Consider the following 13,454-nt stretch of genomic DNA (forward strand, 5'->3'; position numbering starts at 1 on the left):
AGTAGATGCACCTTTGGCAGCCATGACAGCCTTGTGTCTATGTGGACAGGTCTCTATTAGCTCTGCACATCTGGATGCTGATACTTTTCCCTATTCTTCTTTGCAAAACTGTTCCAGCTCTGTCAGGCTGCATGAAGATCATCATTAAAAAGCCTTTTTCAGGTCCAGTCACATATTCTCAATTGGACTGAGATCAGGCCACTAGCATTGTTGTTTTAAAGTCACTCTCCAAAGTCGAACACTTCATCAGCATGCATTTCGGCATTTAATTTACCCTCACATGCTTTCCAGGGCCTGCTGCAGAAAAGGATCCCTACAGCATTAGCCTACCACCACCATGCTTCCACAGTGGAGATGGGTGTGCTTTGTGCTTGGACTGCTAGTAGTCTCATCAGATCATAGAAGTTTCTTCCAGCTGTCTTCGGAGTCTCCCAGGTGTGTGCCTTCTGGGAATCTCTAGCTGAGATGTCATGCGTGTTTTTTTTTAACAGTAGCTTTCTCTTTGCTGCTCTCCCATAAAGCTGGGACTGATGATGCACATGGGCAACAGTTGTTGTCCGAACAGTCTCTCCGTTGTTAATCACTGTAGCTTGTAACTCCTTCAGAGCTTTTATAGGTGTCCTGGTGGCCTCCTTCACTACTCTTCTTCTTGCAAGATCACTCAGTTTTTGTGGAGGGCTTGCTCCAGGCAGATTTACAGCACTTCTATTCTCTTTCCATTTTTGACTGGTTGATTTAAACGAACTCTAAAGGATACTCAGTCTCTTGGATATTTTCTTGTCTCCATCTCCTGACTTTGTTTTTTTTGTTCACCTTTGCATCTCTTGTTGTTTGTAGTGTACTTTTGTCTTTGTTCTGTTGGTTAGGCCAACATACTGACTCAGCACAAGTTGCACAACAATAAAATGTGAATTCTTCCATAGGATTGAATACCTTTTATAGACACTATATGCTGACAGACATTACCCCTAAAGTTAATGTGTCCTGCAACACTCAGGCGTCAGGATTGGCCATAGATTTTATGACCGGTAGGGAGCATGCAACACCACAAACTACCAAAGACATCTCCACAACACAATCCTGGATTCAAACAGAAGATAATTCTTCTGTTTCTTTATATTACAGTACCTCCAAATCTTTTCAACAATAGTACAATACACAATCTTTGTATCTCCACTAATATAAATCATCTTGTCTCCTTCCACACCTTTCACATATTTACATCTGCTTTCCTCCCGACTCTTACCACACATACAGGAAACTCTGCTTCTTTTATGCCAGACCCGGGAACAAGGAAACGCTTCCAGGTCAGGCAGATAGATAGATAGATAGATAGATAGATAGATAGATAGATAGATAGATAGATAGATAGATAGAGATAGATAGATAGATAGATAGATAGATAGATAGATAGATAGATAGATAGATAGATAGATAGATAGATTAGATAGATAGATAGATAGTAGATAGATACTTTATTTAATCCCAAGGGGAAATTTACAAAGTGGGGAAAGTCTGTTCTTGCAGCTCCACTTTGCAGCACCCAACAGGTCTGTCTCATGGGGACTCACAATTCCCATCCTGCCCTGTGGGTATCCATACAAGCACCATAGTCCAGGAAGACTGACACCTATTGTATCGGGGGAGCAAATACTCCATGCAATTAGTCTCCCCCTGTCCTTACATTAAACTGGACTCCTGGCCGGGTAAGAAACTTTGAGCCATCCCGGTTGGAATGTCAGCCCATGTCTGCTGTCCATGATGCCATCTATCACACTCAATTGGATCGAGCAGGTTTCGCAAAATGGTTTCATTACAGACCCCTTAAATACATTATGATTATATGTCCAGAAACTCAAATGTGGATTAAATTGAACTGAGAATAGATGAATGATAATAATTCATAAATTATCACATTAATGTATTAAGTATGGTATGGGACCCACAAATAAGACAAACATATTAATTGTTGATCTCTTTCTTGGCTCTTCAAACTCATTAAAATCAGCAGGCACATGAAGACCCTATATTGTGTCTACTTACCAGCACCCTATTGTGATGGAGAGCTGAGGGTAAAGGGGGCATGACCACTAATAGAAAGTTTTTTCTTAGTCTTGACACCAAACTGAACTTAACACCAACCACACTGGTGCTGTTCTCTTCTTCAGTGGCAGCCTGTGTTTTTGTGGTGTTTCCCCTGGGGTCTCTGGTTTCTTTCCACAAACTAAAGCCATACCCTTTGAGTGGCTTTGCAGATAATGTGGCAAAGTGGGTATTCAATCCTGATTTTTGAATTGCTCTTTGACCCTAAAGAAGTCATAAAACTTGACTGTGCTCTAATATGTAGTTTCTTAATACACAGTGAAAGTTGCATGGCATAAAAGCATCCTCAATTCTTTTCTATTTTTTTAACCCCATGTATCCATCCATCCATTTGCTTAACTAATGCTTATGAATGTATTGACTGTGGAAAAAGGAATTGGTTGGCAGGGTGCCATTCAGGGCAGTTGGTTCTGATTATGAGGGATTATGAATTAATTTTCTGCCACAGTGAAGATGATGGAATTGAAAAGTTGATCCTCTCAGAAGATATGAAAATTCTTCCAGAGGCACTTTCAGGAGTGCCTAGGTGGCAAATGGAGGTAACCCTAACCTTGCTATGCTATCAATGAGTCGCAATGCCAGCTGCCTCCTATACACTCAGTTTGGTTTAATTTTTCAGTTCTCAAAGTCCCAATGACATTGTTTCCTGTGGAGGCTAATGCTCCATTTCCAATGCTGACCAGAATATGAGGGAGTCACAGATCACTCTGCGTGCTTGTGTGAGGTGTTTCTTACTAACAGAAGGGTTAAAACTCGGAAAGCCTCACAACCCATTCTGTTATTTTATCAGGAACGGACCTGTAGTGTGATACCCGACACAACCCAGATGGAAGTTCGGATACGTCTAGGAGTCACATCAGCCCAAAAATGTCAAGAAATACATATATGAGGAGTGTCTTCTTGTCGAATGACCATGACAAAATACAGTTGCTGCCACACAGAGTAGAACACGAACTTAAAGAAAACTCCAGACATTATATTAAGAGGACAAAAAGGAGCCTCCACCTCAACTGGGGACACTCAATGAACGTTTAAATTATCTGCCAGGCAGGCATTTCATGGACACCTTACCTCTCGTCTATAGAGAGAATGATTGAAATATTCAAAGAATAAACAAAATAAAACATGTCTGAATTTAAATGCAGTACTTATTATATGGCTATGGGGTTTAGTTTGCTGTGTGCCTCTTATTGGGCACATGCATTTAAAAGTTTAAAATTGAAGCTTTACAATGTTAAGGCACCAACCTGGCTGTCTCTGTTTAATTCTCATTGGCTTTATATAAATTCAAAGCAAACTGGTGTTCTGTTGCATAGGATGACTCTTTGACCTTAAAGGAGCGTTCTTCAAACAAAGGTCATGAGGATTGAGCTGTGCCCTGCAGGATGCTCTAATCACAGAATGACCCCTCATTCAGGCAGCCTCAAGACTTTTTAATTGGCGGACTCACTGGGCGTCTTCTCAGTACTGTACTGTGGAGGGAAGGGATGAGGACATGATTAGCGCTAGCACCCCCCTGTCATCTTGGAGTGGTATGACGTGCATGACAAGTATAATAGACTGGAAGCTGATGCAAGAATGAAGTTAAACAGGTCTAACAATGGACAGAGAAGTGGGCAGTGTAGGGTAGCACAGTGGTGTAGTTCCAAGAGGCTGGCTTTTGTTTCCTGGGCTGGTACGTCTCATGTCCTCCTGAGTTTAGTGTGGTTTCTGCTTCCAGGTACTTCAGAGTTCTCCCACATCGCAAAATCAGATGTCTTAGTTACCGTATATACTCAGATATATGTTGGGTCTTGAAACCTGAAAAATCGATCATAAAATCAGACCCGACTTATACGCCCGTTCAAAAATCCATCCATTTTCCAACGCCGCTGAATCCAAACACAGGGCCACGGGGTTCTGCTGGAGCCAATGCCAGCCAACACAGGGCACAAGGCAGGAACCAATCCCGGGCACGGTGCCAACCCACCGCAGGACACACACACAAACACACCCACTAGGGCCAATTTAGAATCGCAAATCCACCTAACCTGCATGTCTTTGGACTGTGAGAGGAAACCAGAGATCTCGGAGGAAACCCATGCAGACACGGGCGGAACATGCAAACTCCATGCAGGGAGGACCCGGGAAGCGAACCCAGGTCCCCAGGTCTCCCAACTGCGAAGGCAGCAGCGCTACCCACTGCGCCGCCCGAGTGTGAGATACAAAACACACAAATCAATGCAAATGTTGCTTTGGAAAAGTTTGGGTATTACCGTGTGGTCATGTAGGCACATAGTACAAAAAATGCTGTGTGCTCCATGGTTACTCTCTCAGGAGGGCATTAGCATGTCATAATCTCTTGGACCAATAGAGTGAGTTTTCCACATTCGACTTATTCGACCAACATTATAAAATACCAGAAATTATACTGTAAAATCAAGTCCCGACTTATCTGCGGAAGAGAACTTATCTGCGGAGAGTATACGGAAAGTTGGTGCCTGTGTGTGATTGGACCCTTCATTGAACAGCAACCCTGGCCAGGATTAGCTCATGCCTTGCTCTCAACCCCTTGTGTTTCAGAATCAGTGAATACTTGGAAAAGTAAAACAGTAGCTGGTAGGGCATGAGAGCATGAAAGTTACATTATAAAGTATACTCTGTCATATTGTCAGATATCTAAACAGTGCTGCAGTTTTGACAGTCACTTTATCCTATAATCCTGTTAGACAGGCGATGCAGGACAGTTCATCAATGTCTTTGTGTTTTTTTAACCAGTAACTTTGTCAGCCATATGAAACATTACTGTTAAAAATAACCTGTCAGTTCTTGTTAAATTACTCAGAAAGAAAAAAACATGTGGTTTGAGCCTGTGCAGGAACAGTATCTGCTCTCTCTTTTGTGATATAATAGCCGCACCTAACCAGATCAGTTTTACAAGGGAGTATCCTGCCGGACTGCCTTCAGTCCGATGTTATCAGCCCTTTTAAAGACTGTCTTTGCCAATCTGTATGAATTGTTTTTCGGTAATGAAGGAAAATGGAAAGGCCTTCGAAAGACTTCTTTAATTTTGTCGCATAATGAATAAGACCAATGTTTTACCTTTGTGCATACACACCGTAGTTGCTGGGGAGGGACTGGTGAATGTTGGTTCACATTTGTGTCCACTATCTGCATACTCACTCTTTCAAAGGTAATATGTTAACATCAACCTAGACAGCAAGCTCTGTCTTACCTCCATTACAAAACTGTCATAGATGTTAATTGAGTTTAACTTGTATTAATGTAAAGTGCTGTGCATGTCTTGCACTACCATTGTGTCAAGTGGACCTACTTTGTACTTTTGAATTATTTTTATGATTCTGACCCTAGTAACAAAAGCTTTCAAATTAACTGCCATGTATACTACTTAGTGTTGTTATAACCCCTGCTCCCGAGTGTCATGGCTTTCAATACAAAAGAGCAATCAGGACAGGAGAAGTGTGTGGTGGAGATCGTAAGGGCAAACTGAAGACAATATAGTCAGATAGAATTGAACTTCAAAATGCTAAACGCAGGAAACTGGCAAAAAAGCAAACAAGATTGATTATATGTTATGTTATGATTTTGTTTTCATTTCTATATTTTTTTTGCCTTTTTTGTGGTACTTGGGTGGAACTTTTTTCATATACTTTAGGTTTTGAAACAAGGGGATTCCAATTCTGATATGGGTTTCGTAATTGGAGTTTATTAAATTTCACTGCATTATTATTGTGTCTTTTTCAACGACATTTTAGTCTTTGTGTGTATCACCATTTTGTGAAGCGGTTGTGTCAGAGTTGCTAGGTAAATAAATTAGAAGTGAAGAGCTATGAGATCATAACGTTCTGAGATTTATTGTTTATTAATTTTGAGCATGTTTATTTCTATAAATTTAATAATTTTGAATGAATAATTCATGGCTTTTGGGGTCAAGGAATTCATGTTTAATGTTAGGTTTATGAATTAATGTGTAGATATTTTTTTATGAATCAATCTGGCTCTTTTTTTGAACACCTTCGTTTTATTATGAACGCCACTATTTTGCTTCACCTGTTGGTAGCATACTATCTCCAGTTGTTAGACGCTTGTCCTCAGATGTCATGAACTCGTTGTCATGACACAAGTTGTTAAAAGGTCATCCTTAATCTGTTTCTTAAACTGAAATTGATGGATTCGAATGCCCTTTTTCATGTCATTCCTCTTGCTGATCAATAAGTCTCTTTTGGTTTTGATTCACTCTTTGTTTTCTGGACTACAATTCTTGGTTTTGCTATGAACTTCATGACAAATCTCTTGATCTTTCAGTTTTGGCTCTCCATTTCTGTATGTCTCTTTCCTACTCTTCTCTGCTTCTACTTCTTATAGCATATGGGAATAAAGGTCAACACCAACACTTCCATATTCAACCAAGTTTACAAAATTAAAGCTAATTGATTAGTGCATTGTATAGTCATTGTGTTCTTGGCGAATAAAATATTGACTATGATTTAGAATTCTGATTGTTGATTTGAAAATTGTGTGTTTAACTCCATGGTTATGAATGTTTGCCTGTTTTTTTGTTTATTACCTTCATGTCTTATCTTCTGGTCTCATCCTAAGTGTTTATCTGCTTGACTCTTTCTGGAAGAACATTACATCTCAAAGTCACTAAACAGTTAATGTGTCAAAACCTTAAATTATTTGTTTAAATTAAATTGCTTAAGAAACTAATTTACATTTGCTGTGTGTTCCCTTTCCTTATAAAAATGTTTAAGAAATATGCTGGAGATATCGATGAGCAAGACACAGCACAATGGCAGCAAGGTAAGGCGGTGAAGAACTTTGCTGCAACAGAGCAGAGGTGACAGTGGCCACTGGGGATATCTTAGGGTCTATGTGAGTTTTATGCAGGGCCAATTAGCACAGTTAAGGGCGTTTACCTTTCATAACGATGGATGAATTGGTTACTAGCGATGATCGTTATGGGTTGCCGTGTCTGGTGTTGGTGTATCTGGAGTGTGTGGTGTTTTTACACTCCTAGAATTGTTTAGTTCATTTTTAAAAAAGCTTAGTTTAAAGAAGATTGTTTTAAGGATGAATTGCATTTTTTCTGCTTTCCTGGATTTTACCCATTTTACTCTTTGGAGTGTTTATTAATTTGTTTACATTTATTGACCTGTGCAATTTGCACAGTGAACTTTGTAACCTTTTTATACTTTTTTTTTCAAAGACCTATGTTGTGCATCTGATCTTCTGCTGTGTCCATCTCAGTTTACAAACTATTAGGGAGTCAACTTAATATCTGAGTGTCGTCATGCCTCGGCATGGTGACCACTGACAATGTCGTCAACTAGACTCAGTATGATAGAAGTAAACAAAATTAATACTAACAACAAAACAATGCAATTTTCTTTTAAACGCTGGCACCTGGAGATTCTTAACACTGCTTTCATATGCTATGGGTAATACAAAATTTTTTGTATTTGTGAGTTCCCTACACGGAATAGATCTTTGTGGGAGAATTCAGAGGTAATGACTTTACCTAGGTTTGATGGTTAAAATGTGAGTTTCAGCAGGAAAAGGTTTTATTTTTGGGATATAAAATTTCACTGACTGGTTTAGCCATGGATAATACCAAGATCACCGCTATCCTGGATTGGAAACCATCACAGAGTGTTCAACAAGTCCAGAGATGTTTCGCTTTTGTAAAGTACTATAGACAATTTATTAAAGACTTTAGTTATATTATAGCTCCAATAACCTCATTAACCCAGAAAACTCCTAAAAAATTTCAATGGACAAAGGAAGCTAACAAAGTTTTTGAATATATAAAAAATTTACAGTTAACTACTGTCGCCATTTTACATCACCCAAATACTGAATTGCTGGTTATTGTAGACGTAAATACCTTCAGTATCAGAAGTGGAGCAATACTATCTCAAAGATGATTAAATTAAATTCTGCTGAGAGGAACTACAATATGAAACCATCAGCTATTGGCTTTGGATGAATGGCGTCATTATTTAGAGGGAGCCACATTTTCTTTTGTTACCTGTACTAATCTTAAAGACTTAATGTATTTAAAATCTGCAAAGAGAATGAATGATCGCCAGGTGTGATGTGCTTTACTTTTCAGCCGATTCCATTTCATTTTAACGTATCGCCCAGGCAGACGTTCTTTCTTGTATTCACAAGTCCAATTGTTTCTGTTAGGACCCCTCACTTATTACTGCTACAGAAAAAAAATATTTCCATGCTCAATACACCAAATGTGGAAAATACTTTGAATCAGGTTAGTAGTGTTCAAGGTCAGTCAAATACGGCTGTAGATATACCAGTAGGAAAACTTTTAGTGCCTACTAATTTGAGAGATTGGGAACTAGATCTGTACAGTCATCCGCCTATTGGCCTATGTTCAGACACCCGGGGCTGACCAAAACAATGAACTTGTTAAAAAACAGTATTTTGTCAGAGGTGATCGAAGGCAAATGTCAAGAACCTATTTAATCCCATTTCTAATCATCCTCGCTTCACCCCTGACTCCCCTACCAACAACACCTGCCTGGGAAGAGTGAACTGAGCATAATTACAAAAGGGAAAAACTGCCAGAGAAGGTTCAGGGAGATTGAAGGGTACATGATTAGAAACAGGATAAAAAGTCACCCAAGGCTGTGTCAGATCCCTTTGATGGTATTGCTGGGAAAAAGTTTGGGGAGGTGGGGGCAGATTATGCTGTGAACAAGTCTTGTATAGTTGTAAGCCAGCAACGACTTCCTGCAACTCAAAAGCAGCTGACAAATATTGGTTTTGGTGCAGGCATTTGTATGACTAGCTTGGTGCTCAGGGCTGCCAGTAAAGGCACTGGAAGAAGCTGGTATGTAAATGTATGTACTTAGATTACTCCAGATGGAAAATTCAAGTATAAAGCAACAACAAGAAGATACATACATACATACATACATACATACATACATACATACATACATACATACATACATACATACATACATACATACATACATACATACATAAATAAATAAATAATACGTTGAACTTACAGAGAAACTACAACAGAAGGCAGGAGAAGATTGCTGAAGTGCAACACATAAACCCTAATCTAGTGTACAAAATGTAAGATTTTACTGTGTTTTTATGTAAACAGAAATTGTTTCAAAAATGTACATGCAAACTAAGTATTTGTTTGAATAAGTATTTAATTATACAGTATCTACAGTATATAGTTACAAATTGTTTACTTGTTGCTTTAGAGTTATATAAAGTATGTGTATATGTACAGTATATTATTTCTACATAACTAGGGGGCTTCGCCTTCTGCTCACTTCGCTCGCTAACCCACATTCCTGTGCTACGTGCCAGCAACTTCGCGTCTCTGCCACTCGCGTATGTGGATTTCACTTTCACCAAACAACAAAACTGTTATTTCTCCCGGATAGGCCTCTTCATTGGGAAGAAACACTACTTATGAATTAGACAATCTACAAGTCTTTGACTTAAAGTTTTAAGCCAAGCAATATCTACATACTTCTGTCATATCACCTATGTCCATATATCTCTTTTCACTTTTTACGAACTGTGTCTGACAATAGCATTCACACAAATGAGAAATGATTGAGTCGTGTGCGTGGTTGTAAATGTTTTAGATGTGGGCAGGACTTTTCCCAAATCTCTTTGCATAAAGTCTTGTCTCGCGGGACTTAAAACTTTCTCTCACTGGATTTCACTTTCAGCAAACAGATAATCTTTTAATTCTCGTGGATATCCCTCTTCATTGGGAAGAAACACTACTTTCCCCCTGATGGCAACACAAATTAGACGATCTACAAGTCTACTTAAAGTTTAAATCCGAACAATATATTCAATCTCTTTTTCACTGTTACGTTATTTCACCGAGTAATAAATTCCATTTGTTTGCACTAATGCGATCTTTACTATCATTTTTCGAGAGTTTGAATTTTCGTACTTCCATTATCTCTAACCTGCTCTGCTGTGTATATCGCCAACGTTTTTGAATTCTTTACGACGTTCTACTTTGCTATCTACTCTTTGTCTTTTATTTCCGACCCCAGGCATGGTTAAATCTCTTGGCATAAGGTCTCATCTCACAGGACGTGAAAGTGTCTGTCTGAGAAAATCACGTCTCGTCTCTCTTCCCAAGATTTTTTTATTATAATAGAGAGATATATAATTGCAATACTTATTTTGAGAGATTGTTTAGTTGTAAGAGACTAAATGTTTCCAAAAGGAGGACACTTTGTGTGAAACAGTTTAACTTTGTAGTGCTATGAGTATGATATCTAAACTTGGCACAATGATAGCTGACATTTTGGGGCACACAAGAAAATTAATTCCAGGGTTGTCCATAATAAAATATCTTGGTTATGTACTGTAACACCCTGTCTTTTGTAGAGAAATATCTAAAGCACCAATTTATTTTTTGTGTGTTTTATTTTGTTGATATTGGTGTAAACTAAGGTTTTTAATTATATAAATATTTTCTTTTAAAACTTTGAAATTCTGTACTCACTATTCTTCAGCCAGTAGCTGCTCTTTTATTTTAATAAAGGAGTAATAGCTTTTTTATTTTTGGGTATGTAATTTATATGCAATAATGTCAAAAAAAAACCCCTTAGTGCATAAGGGGTTAGTAAAGTGTTTAACTTTATCACTTTTAGTTTTACATTCAAGGGAATGGCCTATAAGTTTAACTTGGGCTTTTTCAGCTGTTTTATGATCTGCTTTGGAACTGTGATGCCCAGGATAATGTTAGACAAAATGTGAGCCACACCTGTGACAAAGTACACCAAAGTACACCTCACTGCAGTCTGCAGATCAGCCCTGCCTCAATTGGCAGGATGCCGTGAGGCCAGTGTCTGAACACAGTGGCATCACTCATATAAATAGCTGAGACTGGAATGGTGAATCATCAACATTCAGCCCCGCCCCAATCATTCAGCCCTGCCCCATTCTGCAGGAAGGGGTGCTTGGCATCACTGCATAGATAAGCAAGTGTTAGCATCAGTTACACACAATTAAGGCAAATTTCCTGAAGCAGTTATTCTTAAAGCAGGGGAAGTCTGTATTTTAGATGACTGACTGAGCAAAGCATAGTGCATATTTGATTAGCCTATTTGTTTTCTGAATTAGTGTTTCAGTAATGAAGGTGTGTACCAAATATATACAGTATTGGAGCAAAAGTAGTCATTTGCATTTGAAAATGTAATGAAGTTAAAGTGAAAGTACATAAGTAAAGTAGAAATATTCTCAAAACATGCTGATTGTACTTTACATATAACATTGCTTTTTACGTTTTGAAACCTGCTTAAGCCAGTTTAGAGTTGTGGAGGCCAGAGGCTATTCTTGAAGCATCAGCTGGAAGGCAATCACCAACACTGGAAGGGGCACCAGCCTAATGAAGGGCACAGCCATGCACACACACACACACACTTACTCATAGCAAGGCAATCTAGAGTGGCAAAGTCAGCCTTACAGGATGTTGGAGGAAACCTTCAGAACATAAGAAGAACATACAGTATCATCCTCATACAGAGAGTAAGTACAGTTAAGATGCCAACTCAGTCTCCCGGAGATTTGAGGCAGCAGCACTAGATAGATAGATAGATAGATAGATAGATAGATAGATAGATAGATAGATAGATAGATAGATAGATAGATAGATAGATAGATAGATAGATAGATAGATAGATAGATACTTTATTAATCCCAAGGGGAAATTCACATTATTATTATTATTATTATTATTATTATTATTAGTTAGTGCACATTGCACTAACTGCAGTGCCGTTATGCAGCCCTTAACTCTGGCAGTTTAGTGAATTTTGTATCTGTTTCCTATTGATTTAGTTAGTATTGCATTCTGTTTTCCTCCCATATTCTCAAAAAGGATTGATGATTGCCAATTACAAAGATTATTTCCTGTCTTTTGGAAAGGTCTTCAAGGACAGTCTCCAGTCATCCCATGACCCTGAACTGAATCAAGTGGTCTGAAAATAAGTACAGCTTTTTATAATAAATGGATTGTTTTGCCAGCAGAAGCCTAAGAAAAGAAAGTAACTGAGAGTTGCGGGTTCTCAGTATGATGACCTGTTCTTCTTCTCCCCATCTGTGTGTGCAGTTATACAAGCATTTTGAGTTTCTGGGTGTGCTACTTCCACTCTGCTGATCTTGACCAAGATGAACATTTTCTCCATTTTGAATAAAGGTAAAATATTTATTTTTGAAGATAGTCAAATCTTTTGTCTGTCACCTCAATAAAAATGATACTGACCATAACAAGATGGCCTGATAGAATCAAACCTGAACCTGGATTACATCCTCCACAGTATCTTTTCTAGCTGACTTTTCTACTTATAAAAGTTGTCATAACTGAACTGTTCTCATTTACCTTTCATGTTTAACTCATAATCCACTATTATTCCTACAACATACTGAAAGGTTTGATCACAAATTCTGATTACTGCTCCTTTTCAAGCTGTTCAAAAATGTAGTTTTAATAAATAAGATGTACCCCTTTGCTTTAATCCCATGTTAAAGCTGTATTATAGTAACTACAGCTCTTTGGAAACAGTTCATTCAAACAATCCTGGTAGGATGAGTGAGGGGAAGTGGTTTGTAAAGTGCAAAAACCAAAACTGAACACTAAAAACCACATCACTTTGAGTCATGTAGCCAGCCCGGTTGGATGCATGAATTTATATAAATTTTCTTGTGCTTATGCACATGTGAATATATATATGTATTTATGTCAGCACATAATATTTAAGTAACATGATCCACGTACATCATGTTGTACTTTTATTAATTCACTTGATAGGTGTCTATGGAGCTCAAGTGACTTGTTCAGGGTCAATCTGAGTCGCAGCCACTAGTGAAATTGAAACCTACAGCTTTGTGGTTGAAGACCCAGTCCTCAGTTAGAATGTTGCGAAAATTAGTATTGTAGTAGAACTGCAAAAATTAGCCCCAGTGATCTGTTTCTTTTTTGTCCTATTCCTGTCTCCTCTGTTTATACAACAGAGTCTAACGCATAAATATCACCATCTTTGACCAAAACTATAGATCACAATGATGATACAGTTGTTGCATTGGACCTTGATGCCCTCTAATTATTACATCACAGTTCAATATTTTTCTCTGTTGGTTTCTTAGATTTGTGTTCTTTTCATAGTAGATTGTATAACATTTCTAGCTTTTTGGTTTATCTTATTGTATCTCTGGAATAATGCTTCAAGCAGATGTATCTTCTTATATAATACCCTACCGTGGCTGTCCGTTTATCTGTCCAGGATTTTAAACCACTTGTAGCTCGCAAACCGTTTGAACTAATTACCTGA

Source organism: Erpetoichthys calabaricus, chromosome 10 (genome assembly GCF_900747795.2).
Source record: "Erpetoichthys calabaricus chromosome 10, fErpCal1.3, whole genome shotgun sequence".
NCBI classification, from domain to species: Eukaryota; Metazoa; Chordata; class Cladistia; order Polypteriformes; family Polypteridae; genus Erpetoichthys; species Erpetoichthys calabaricus.